Below are 12,236 nucleotides of genomic sequence, written 5' to 3'. Positions count from 1 at the left end.
AATTATCAATTGTATTATCTCTTCCTACTCAGTGTATTTCCTTTGTATTTGAGGCAGAACATGACCACTCCCAGATTTCACCTCATGAATATTTCACTCCATTTTTCCTTCCTGCACTATTTGTGCCATTTATCTTGTCCTATATTCACTTTCTTTTTTCCCCTGCTTTTGGGAAAAGCATCTAATATCCCTGTAGCATTAGTTTTTCTTTGTTAATGTCAAAAAATGTTAATCCGTGAAGACTTGCTTCCTAGATAATGTTAATTCAGCTGCCAGTTTTATAATAGGATTATGCTTTCCAGGATTTAAAAATCCCACTTGTTAGCTACAAAACAGACTTCTACTAACAGCTATAAAATCTAATTTAATCCCTATTGGCATTAACTAAATAGCTGAGGTATAATTTCTGTCTAGCTGCACTTAACACCCTGCTATTGCCATAAATATATAAAATTCCCTTTGAAGTTATAAAAGAAACTGTTTGGTAGGATAAACAGGGTCTCGTGAGTCCAATCATATGTTATCTCCAAGGCATAACAAATGTTGTTTACATATTGTAAAGATTTTGTGGACAGCATATTTAAATAGATTCATCCATGTTTACATTTGCCCTTTTTCTCAAGAAAATGCATACTAAATTATGATCTGTAAATATTCCATTTAAAAATAATTGGTTAATGAGTGGAAGATTGGGTCTGTGAGAAATCAAAGCTTAAAATGTAACCAAATAACTTGACAAAGCTGGAAGAAAATACCAATTTGTTCAACATATCCCCTTTTAATGCACAATTGTATTGTGAAACCTTAGAAGATAAAGTTATCTTGAGTCTGGCATAGGAGCAGCTATTTTGAGGCAATCCACTAAGGGGCTAACAAGTAACAAGGAAGGAGGAAAGAATAAGCAAGCCATGGTTTATAATCATCCTAAAATGAACAGCCAGGATCTTTATAACCATTTTCTCCCAAATGAGGAACAACACAAGGATTTATGGTCTTCTGGAGCTCAGTGATCAAAATAAAGAAAAGTATTTAAAATTATTTTCTCCCAATCTTGAAATAACTGGTAAGTACATTGTTCTGGAGAGGGTAGCCCTACTGCACTGCAGTGAAAGAAGGATACCAAAAGAGCCATTACAGCGATCCACAGTAGGCAGCATTATGTTATGCAGGAGTTAAAGCAGCAATCTCAGAGCAACCAAGCTGCCTTAAAGATAGAAATTGTTAGTCAAACTCAGAAAACACCAGAATTTCATTTATGCTTTCAAAAAGATGCAAAGTGCTGATCAGACTCCACCATCAGCTTATCACTTCCCTTATTGATAGACAAAAAGGCAGTTCACATTGTGATATTATAGCCAAAAAGAAAGATGAACAACCTCAGCAAAGTAGCTGACATTAACATCCAAATCTATAGCAGGCTGGATTTGCAGATGTGTGCAGTTGTTTTTGGAGAGTTGTTCAATATACTTTGGACAGTACATTTAGATGTGCTAACAACTGCACATGCTCCATACAGATACAAAAACCGCTGCCAAAATAGCAACTTTGAAATGCAGCTGGATGTTTTGACTTGCCCGTAATGAAGAATAAATTTGGCAAGTTTTTCATTTCTTTGAAAAAGAATTTCTTGCTTGGAAGCCCAGACTCTGGGTATGGCAATGTGTAACCTAGGGATGCATTATTAGCTGTCATGCCCCTGGAGCCTACTGCATACTATGTAGCCAGGAGAGCTGGACAGGTTTAGATGGGAATAAGCAAATGCATGTAGTTTCTAATGTTCCACCCCTGTTTATCATAGCTTTTATGACAGGGACTAGAAAAATCCCAAGACTTGCATATTGTGTTCTATTCTGTATGGGACTGCACATTAGATTCATGGATCTGGATGCCCTCCATGATCAGTAAGCCAGAGATTTTGGGTATCAGCTTGTTCCATGAAAGAGTATTCTTTTGGTGTATAAAGCACAGCTTAATATACAGTCTTTCACAATTCGGAGAAGAAAGTAATTCACAGAATATGTAAAAACCAGGGCTTTAAGAAATCATAATCCATGTGTTTTGTCTTCTGTTGAACAGAGATAAATTGCTCCACTCTAAGTTAAAGGGATGTCATGGCATGGGTTTAGTTCATGGTGGAAATAAAAGGCTGGTTTTAGACAGTTCTACACTTATTTTGCAACTAGCACAGTTCACATGCCTTCAATTCAATATATGGTGGTGTATAGGGGGAAGAAACTCAAACTCCCTAAGGGCTTAATTCTGAGTTACTAATTTAGACACAAATGTCCTTAATTCATTGTGAAATGCGATTTGAATAAGGACAGCAGAATCCACAGCACCATCAGCATTGTGGACTCCTGGTCATACAATGGAAGGAAATGAGGCTTTTGCACAGGTACTGGTGGTTTAGTTACCACCACTGAGTGCTAGGATCCTTTTATCTGGTTTCTAGAAAAAGATATAGATGTTAAATATCATACATTCAGCTGACACCTGCCAAGCTTCCCAAGCCTAACTGTGACCACACACGTCCTCACCTTCATCTGCAACTTCATCTTCACCTTCATCTGCAATGTATATGGTTATGCTGTTTCTCCACCTGACATCAAAAATTCTTTTCTCTTGCCCAGCATCTCACCACATTTCCTTGTTTGCTACCTAATAACACTACAAAACCCCAAGTGAACAGGTAGTGTTCAAACAGTTTGGTAAAATAAACCACAGATTTTCCCATAATCTTCTGAGTATCTCTGAGTTTCTTTCTCCTCCTCAGTGGGACAGGTCCAGCTTTGATGGCACCAATGCATTGGGAAAAGTACCATGCATTTCCACCTTTCCTCCTCTACCTATCTTGTCCAAATCAGACCACAGGACCACTATACCACTGTGACCAAAGAGATACCTTGTAGACAAGGTTACCAAAGAGGGCAAGGGCTGTATTCTCTATGTGTCCTACCACTTTCTGGTCCATGTCTTTGTTAATGGGGTCTGTGGATTTCCTCAGTCTTCACTTGCCGCTCTGTTTTGGAAGCATGGGCCTTGCAATGAGGAAGGATAAGCAGGGTGGACTACTGGTTAGGAGCACAATGGAATCTTAGGTTCAAGACTAGGTTTTAAGATTAATTGCAATAGAAACCTGGATACACAAACACATTCCAACGCCTGCTCACTGCCAACAAAAAAAAGCAAAGGAGGCCTGGAGCAAATGGTGTTAAATGCTGTGACTGCAGTAGGGGCAGTACCTTTATGTTTTCCTCACCCCTGGTGCCATTGCAGCCCTGACAACACAACACAACACAACACAACAAAACACAACAAAACACAACAAAACACAACACAACGCAACGCAACACAACACAACACATGGCTTTGCATACAAAAAAAAGTGCCCAAATTTGATCCTACAGATTGTTTCTCAGCTACCATGTGAACTGAACTTTTTAATATTAGCTTGATTTTCTGTAGCACACTTGAAACAACATCTTCCTTCAAACTAAGAGCTAGATGCTCCATGGAGGAGCCAGGTCCTTCCTGCTACAAGAACAGATGAAATATTGAAAATTGGTCCAGAAATGTGTAGCAACACATTCTAGTCCTGCAGTTAGCCTTCAGTACCGAGGTGTGCTGATGTGCCTGCAGACAGTAAGCTACACATGAAGAACTGAACTACTGTGACTTACAAGTCCTACAAATATTAACTGTATGTTTTAAAATATTTTCCCAGGTCTATTAATGTATTCCTGTCTTCAATCCCTGTTAATATTGAGCCAAGACATTTTCCATAAGTTGCTAGACACCATTCTGTCAGCAGTAATAGTTATGTCAGTACATGTCCAAGTCAAACTTAATTGGATACATCTGAATCAGTGGAAAAGAAATAACTGGCAATTCAAAGGTTCTGCTCGAAAAGAAACATGCATTACTGAGCTCATTAAGAAGAAAATTGCTGAATATTGCGATCTCCTTATGAATCCTCAAATCTTTATGTAAGGAAGATGATTGGCTTGTAGAGTAAAACAATAGGAACAAAAACTTTTATTGTCACAGTCAGTACTCAGGAGTGGCAGTTCTTCCAGGACCATGGTGGGATTAATGAGGAAATGAAAACACTTTACAACTTTCATAAAAATGTATATTCATCAGAACTCTTCAAGGATCAAAAAGGCCTTGCAGAGTTTCACTGTACAGTTCAGCTTCCCTACAATAAACCAGAGAGACTTCTGGACTCCCCAATTCCTACAGAAGAAATTTCCCATGCTACTCAGACTTTTAATAATGGCAAGCCACTGGGGAAAGCAGCATTCCCATTTTAATTTTGTGCATCTTTTGAAGAGAAGTCACCCTACTATGCGCCTGTGTACATTTAATCATTCTCTACACACTTTATCAGCAAGCCTTCTCCCTGTAGGAGGAATACAATTAGGTACAGTACTAATTTATTATAAATAAAGCAAAGACCTGGTAAAATAACCTAGTTATCAATGTTTCATGCAACTGTGCCTATGAAGTACTAGCTAACAGCTTCGCTATGAGCCTAGAGAAATACCTGCAGCATTGATAAATCCTAACCAACACGGCTTTATTAAAAAAAAAAAAAAAGAAATTATCATCATATAATACAGGAAAACTGTTGGTTTTAATTGAAGTAACTAGAGATTTATGAAAACCAACTGGAGCTTTCTTCCACTAATACTAAAAATGCTTCAATAAGATCAATAAGGAAATGCATCTCAACAAATAAGGCCTTGATTTTTTTTTTTTGTATACCATGCCGACCCATTTTATGTATTTATCTCCACCCCCGAATTTAGTTGAAGTGTTGTTTTATATGCAAGAGCCTCTTCTCATCAATGACAGGAATAAAAAGGTCAGAAGGTCTCAGATTAAGGGAAAAATGGTAGGCAAGGATGCCCTCTCTCTGGCGTGCTGTTTGTTCTGACCCCAGGATCAGATCACTAGAGAGATGGAGGAGGCATTCTCACAGGGAGAAATCTCCATAAAATCAGCATGTTTGCAGATGATCTGCTCTTAACCATAATGAACTCAGACTTATCTCTTACATATGTGTTATTCATAATGGAACACTTTGAAAAGTGGTTGGGCTTTAATACTATTTTTTGAAACAGTCAATTCAATAGAATGAACTGATTTTTCCCTCTTCCATGATACAGCACAATGGTCTTTTAAGTGGCTCCAAGATATCAGGTAGGAACACATTTATGCTATGATTCTAAGAGGACATGCTGCACATTAGCAAAATAGGTCCTTCCCTATACCTCCTCTTAACACAGCCAAACTTCCCCTCACTGCTGAGGAAAGTGGGGAGAACAGGAGAGGTTCAGGAGCCACCACTTCCCCTCTTGAGGAAGGGACAGGGGAAAGCACAGAGCTGAGGCTTCCTCTTCCCCAGCTTCTCTTGCTCAAGTGCTGGAGGAGAGGGCAACTTTTTTTCTAAAAGAGACAAAGAGATATAATGATGATTCACATTAAATAGGGCTTAGGAGCTTAAACTCTAATCAGTCTGACATAATTTTACAGTGCAGCCCTGAATATCAATAATTTTTTATTGGGTGAATGAGGTCTATATAGTTCCTGAGGAACAACAATAAAATTTCCTATTTCCAAGTGTTTTATGTTAGAGGAGTGCACAGACGTTTCTCAGCCATATGTACACTCCAAGGGATTGCTTTTACACCTCTGATACAAAAAAAACCATGAGCAGAGGGAACACGGGGCTTTGTTTTGATTCTTAATTATAACACTGGCGTTCCCCATGGAAAGAAAAGGCCAAATTCTCGCACTTTCAAAATTTGCCTGAGAGAATTTTCAAAGGTCATCTTTGGCAGGAGGGACTGTGCCCTGCCTGGCCTGATGGTACACTAAAGGGAGCTGCAGAGCATACCGTATAACCCAGTTCTTCAAAACCACCCTGCAGACCACAAACAAGATAAAGCCACGAATACCATTGGTTTGGAGGCATCAAAATCCTTCAAAACTCTTGCCAAGGATTGAGAAAGAGATATAAACACTACAGTAGCAACCCCAACTGTTCTCTTGCTAGGCTGACCTGGCAGCTAACACCTCCTGGATGCTCTGAAGAACAGCATGACCAAGACAGGAACCTGCTGGAAAAAATGCAGTTCTAGAAAACTCTCTTGTAAGGGTGGTAACCTTGCATAACCCATGGGAACAAACTACAAAATCTCAGCTCACTATGCTCCTGGAAAATGAACGCACTGACATGGAAATATTCCTTACTCCAACAGGAAGAGAAAACTTTTCCACCTGATAATAGGTCCACCTGACCTACAAGCACAGTGAGTAATGCAGCTCTAGAGAGGAAAGCTATAGCAGGGACTGCTGGCTTGGCTGAGAGCCCTTGAGACAGCTCAGCTCCTACACAGAGATCTTTCAATTTCATAAGATGCAATTCAGCTTGCTGGCTTTTTATGAATCATACAAGCATATCAATGCAGCCATTTTAAAAACCTTTTTATTTCTTACAATCAAAATGAAGGCATATTCAGACCTTTTCCTGTGAAGAGCTGAAATAGATATAGGCTATTTTTGTCTCTAAGAGTGTGATACATTTGCGACATATCAACACTGCAATCTGTATTATTTCTAATTTTATATTTTTAGAATTTTTATTTGAACTGTTCACTTTAAAATATCACCAAGCCTGTAATTCTGAGTGATATCTTTAAAATGTATAACAACACTTGAGAAACTTTACATATACATCAGTGGTGAAGAAATCCTATCTTCATCTCTGAATAGTATCTCAGGGAAGGTAACTTCCCTTTACTACTATTCAATTCTTCCCACAACCAAAACTTAAATTTCTGTTGTAGAAATTCCCTATGTCTTACAGAGTCAGAAACCTGGAGAGGCAGCTTACAGTCTACATCATGTGACACTATGCATTTGAACCTCTAAAAACAGCATGTGGATCCCCAACCAGGATTTGAGAACAGCATGACTTGTAGGGTATGTTCAGCAAGACTAAAGCTACCTTTGTAAAAGAAATCTTCCACAACACCAGCATATTTCCTATCACCTTTCCTATTCTGAATTTTTGAAGACCTCCTACCTCTCTGTCTGGTACCAAAGGTGTCGCAAAAGCCCCTGTGCTACTCATACCAGGATCAGGTCTAACCCTACTTTCAGGGTTAGTACTCAGCACACTATAACTTTGCTTTTTAGCCATTTCTTCCCACTGGTTGTCCTCAAAAAATTCACTGAAAAATTGTCTCCTTGTGAATGCTGTGAGGTTTCTTCTGTTTTTCTGATTCAGTCAAAATACCAGCTAGAAAATAAGATTGAAAAGAAGGAGAAGGAGATGACACCTGAAGTTGTGGCCAGGGCTGTAACTCTTGAAGGTAAGAAATGCAGGCACTGAAATGGTAAGGAGATTATGGTATGGCTATGGGTTCCCCTCTTCTGGTGCTCTCTGTGAGCCATTAGAAAACATAATCGTGAGGGTAAGGCACAGGGGAGAAAATATTTCAAAACTTCATTGAGAGAAAATATTGCAAAGAAAATAGTTAAATATTTTTATTTTATGCCTGCAGCTTCAAAAGCTGCTACTGCAACCAAATGAAGTTTTGCAAATGTTAGCAGTTTCAGTAATAAGAAGCTCATCCTCCTCGTTTCCTTCTGAATGAGCAACCAAATAGAGCTGCTGACATTCCAGATTATTGATCTCCCAAATTTTAACTTAAACCTAATATAAACCACACAGCGGCTTGTTAAAATAGACCCATTAGATGTGGTTCAAACTTGCTGCTTGGACTTGATGCAAATTAAAATCTGTAGAGAGGTAAGTTTGGCCTAAGGCACTGCAAACCTTCAGTCAGGTCCTGGTTTTCCCCAAATTCAACATTTCTGCAGCAGTTTGAAGGAAGTCCATAAGTAGCATTTTAAGTAATATAAGACACAGCAATAAATAGTCAAATTCATCAGTACTATTTAAGAATAATGAATAAAGGACAGGCTCAGTGTTGCTGTTTCCTAGAGGACTTTTTTTCTCCCTCAATTTGAAATGACCCATTTGCAATGGGCCACTGAACACTGTACTTCAATGCATGTTCTTGACATATCTTTCACACAAAGTCCCCAAACACCTCATAAACATTAATAAACAAAGCTGCAAGAGCAATAATAATTTCAGCTTCACATTCATAGAACCTAAGACTCAAAATCTTCCTGAGTATCTGTGGCAGATCTAAAAATGAAATTCAAACTTCTGATCACTTTGAATTAGGCTTCTCTACTAAATCATGCAATCACACAGTCTAATTCAGGTTGGAAGAGATCTCAGGAGACCACCTCATCCATCTGCCTCCTCAAAGCAGCACTAACTACTGCTCTACACCAGGCTGATCACAGCTTCATCCAGCCAAGGCTTGAATACCCTCAGGGAGGGAGGATACACCACCAATGGACAATCTCTTCCAGTCTCAGACCACCTGCATGGGCAAGACATTTTTCCCTTGTCTCCAGTCAGCATCTCCCCTCATGCAACCTGTGCCCAGTTTTTTTCCTTGCCCCATTTCTGAGCTCCTCTGAGAAGAGTCTGGCTCTGCACCATTCAGCTGCCCTCAGGAAGCAAAGTCTCCACCAAGACCCAACTCAGTCATCTCATCTGCGGGTTGAACAAACTCAGCTCCTCAGCCTCTCCTCCTGTGCCATGACCAGCCTGATGGCCCTTCTGGGCTCCTTTCTTGTCCTGGGATCCACAGCTTGGCACGGGCACTCCAGAAAGAGACTGTCAAATTCAAGTGGAGGGGAAGGACCTGTTCCCTGACCTGCTGGGTGCAGCTGTGCCAGAGCAGCTCTGGGGGTGGTTGGCCACCTTTGCTGCAAGGACACACCACTGACCCTGTGCAGCTTGTTGTACAACAGCACCAGGGCCTTTTTGGCAGAGGTGCCTTTCTCCAGGCTTCAGGAACATTCCCTAGCCTTGACCTTTCAGTGATGACAGACAGCAGCTTCATGATGACACAAGACAACTCCCTCAGAGGCCTCCAGTGTGTCCTATCTGGTCCCATAGACCAGCTTATTTTAAAAGACCCTAATTCGATGCTCCTCTACTGTGACTGCTCCCTCCCTCCCCCAAGTTTTGCTTCTAGGCCTGAGACTGAGCAGACTGACAGTAAAGCCTGAAGTGTCATGGAGCAGTGCATCCATTTGACTGGTTTTCCTTCTTCATTTTCACTGCTGATACACTTGTAGCAGCCATTCTTGCTGTCCTGCTCATCCCTCACCAGTGTTGATTCCAGACAAGCTCTGAACTTCCTCACTGTGCTCCTACAAGCCTGGACCACACTTTTGTGTTGCTTCTTGGTAGCTTATCCCCACTTCTACCTCCTGTCTGCTTTCTGTTTGCATTTAAGCTCAGGCAGGGGCTCATCTGTCATCTCAAGTTTCTATTACCAATTTTCCCCCTAATTTCTTTGAAATCTTATACCCAGTGGCACAACTTCACTTCACTAGAGGTAGAATTTTACCACCCTTGAGAAATTACTACTGTCTACTTTGTCATCTTGATCACAAAATTTTGTTTTTCTGTCATTGTTTATTACAAATAAATGCTTATGCTATAAATTATTTGATATAATTAAGCTGCACCTAAAAATATTTCAGTTTGGTACACAACTACACAACTACAATCTTGTATAATCTTACAGCAGCAGCCTCTGAAATATGATGAAACAATACTAATTCACCGTGACAGGAGATATAATCTTAGTCTTTCAACACAGAATTTTAGCAACTGAGAAATGCTTTCCAATCATCTTCAGCAGCACACAGGAACATCCAGCAGTGCTATTTTCACTTTTCCAAATTAAAATAGGTACATGCAAACTCCGTAAAGTTTTTCCTTTCCAACATACCTGTAAAGAGCTGAAAGTTAAAGAGAGCACTATCAAAGAGAACCCTTCTGGAAAGCATTAACTCAGAAAAAAAAGGAAAGAATAAAATTTGATCTGCATTTTTGAAAGGACATGGGAAAATTTTCAAGTCTGTTTTCCTAACTTTCTGGACAAGACATTTATACTCAAACCATAAACACTGCTTGCTGTAGTTTGAAGCACTGAGACAGAGTTAGGAAAATAAACAAATATGAAAATGATGTGACAGCAAACTTATATTCCTGCTGAGAAATAGCTTTCACTAGGAAAAATTGACACCAATTTCTTGTATACATTGTTTAAGATGGCTGACTTGGCAGTTATATTTAAGGTTGGACTCAGTGATCTTAAAGGTCTTTTCCAACCTAAATGATTCTATGGTTCTAAGATGTGGAACATAATAAAATGGTTACTTTCATATATTAAAAAAAAAAAATCTTGCAAGCGAAACTTGCTAGATCATTCTCTCTTTTTTCACAGTTTAATGTTAACAAAAACTTGGCACAAGTACTTGACACATCTACATCTATCTCCCACTCTCCTCTCCATCTCTGTTCCAAACGCTGATATGATCTAACTTCTCCTTCCTTGAGAAACACCCCTAACAGCATTTTCCCCCAAAATTTCAAGAGGTATGTCTTTCCAAGCACCCCAAGGCTCAAATCCAAGCTCACACTGTTTTGCTCACAATCTGAAGATGCTTTTGTTTCAACAACAAACCGCCCACCTGGTGATTCTGAACTAACGCTTCCTTTCCCACTTCTCTTCTTACACTCTGTTTCTTCCTCTTCCCCAAGAAATGTATTGCAATAATAACAGTATCTCCCACTCTTCTGTGATGACAGCTTATGCCCAGTTCTGTCTTCCTGCAAAACTCCCCCCTCACTTACTCACACAGATCTCTTTGAATTCTGGGTAACCAGATTTTCCCAACGCCTTCACAAAGCCTATCACTGTGACATTATTTTCTGTATCTTAAGACTTATCTTTGTCTTTCTGGTTGTCACTTCCCCAAGGCAAAGGCAGTGTTTTTCCACAAGTTCTCTTTAGTGCTGATTATATCACACAGATAATTTTTAATTACCTTTCTGTTCAGAGCCACACCATCTTCACAGTCCAACACTGCACAATCTACATTTAGTGATGGGATTTTTCTTATCTTCTTTTCATCATCTGCAGGTACATACAGCACAGCCCGTCTGGGAACATACTTGTGTGATGATGTAAGGCGATAACTAAGCCTAGGAACACCAGCTGGCAGAGGAGAATCCACCCTGTAAAGGATATTGTTGAAATTAGACTATTGGCTACAACGCTGTAACTAATACTCGACTATATTTTAAAAGCAAAACATTCATACCTAGATAGTGGCTGGTTTTGGGCTATTTATGTATTTTTTTCCCTTTGGAAGAGCCAAATTAGGGGAGATATCAGTATTACAGTTAATTACAATATAAAACTCCAAACCCACTGTGTTCAATAGAAGTTGCAAACTTAAACAATTGTAACTGATGACCTGCCAGGGCTGAGGTTTATCCATGCAGCCTTAATTACACTGCCCGTTCTGGGTGCTACGGCAAGTATGAAATACAGCAGGGTGGTGGTTGGTTTTTTCCCTGTCATAGCACTCCTCTGTAGGATGCAGACTGTGCTGGGAATGGATCAGGATTGCTTTGGGGAGGAGGCTGCTATCTGCCATGTTTCCTCCAGGAGCTGGATGTCATGCTGTGAATGAAGCAGGGGTGTTGGTTAAAACAAACACAGGTTTGTGAAGCTCATTTTGCAACCTTAGCATTATATCAACACATGTATTTGCATGCAAATTTTAAATAAGCAAGATGGATGGAGGGGGAAATGAAGAAAACAGGATGAGAACTCCATGTAGTGTGTAACCCCACTACTCTCTTCAGACCTTCAGATCCACAGCACAGACTTCCATTGACAGAGCTCAAAACCCCACCAGCATCATTAGCAGGTTTTTGGCTGTGGTGTCTTTTAAAATTTGTAAATGCTTTGTGCACCACACTTCAGTGCAGGTGTGAGCCTTTGGTGCCACATGGCTTAAGTGGTTAACATCCCCGTGGCCTGTAGGTGTGAGGTCTGTGGCAGTCTCCACCACATGCTGACATTCCTGGTGAGGTCCCAGCTGACCTGCTCCAGGCAGGAGCTCGGTTAGTGTACTTGGAGGCTGTGGGACTGCCAGAGGAGGCGTCTCTTGAATGCTGTGGGGAGCTTGCTTTGCTCCATAATTACAAGCACAGAGAAATAAGTTACACAGAGAGCCACTGTGTCTCTTGGCCTTCCAAAAAAAACCCCTTG

At 40.1% G+C, this 12,236-nt stretch overlaps 1 long non-coding RNA gene across 1 annotated transcript; it reads right to left on the bottom strand.

Moving 5' to 3' along the window:
• Positions 1-239: 239 nt before the first annotated feature.
• Positions 240-11,636, bottom strand: LOC121672100. Its single transcript, XR_006018768.1, has 3 exons — positions 11,002-11,636; positions 6,152-6,154; positions 240-250 (listed from the first exon to the last, which is right to left on the bottom strand). It is a non-coding gene; the product is annotated as an uncharacterized LOC121672100 (long non-coding RNA).
• Between the last annotated feature and the right edge of the window lie 600 nt (positions 11,637-12,236).

This window comes from Corvus kubaryi, unplaced genomic scaffold (assembly GCF_017639235.1).
Source record: "Corvus kubaryi isolate FWS band 111438036 unplaced genomic scaffold, C.kubaryi_AGA036_p1.0 37420, whole genome shotgun sequence".
Classification (NCBI taxonomy): Eukaryota; Metazoa; Chordata; class Aves; order Passeriformes; family Corvidae; genus Corvus; species Corvus kubaryi.
Note: the sequence above shows the minus strand (reverse complement) of the source record. Positions and strands in the feature narration are given on the sequence as shown.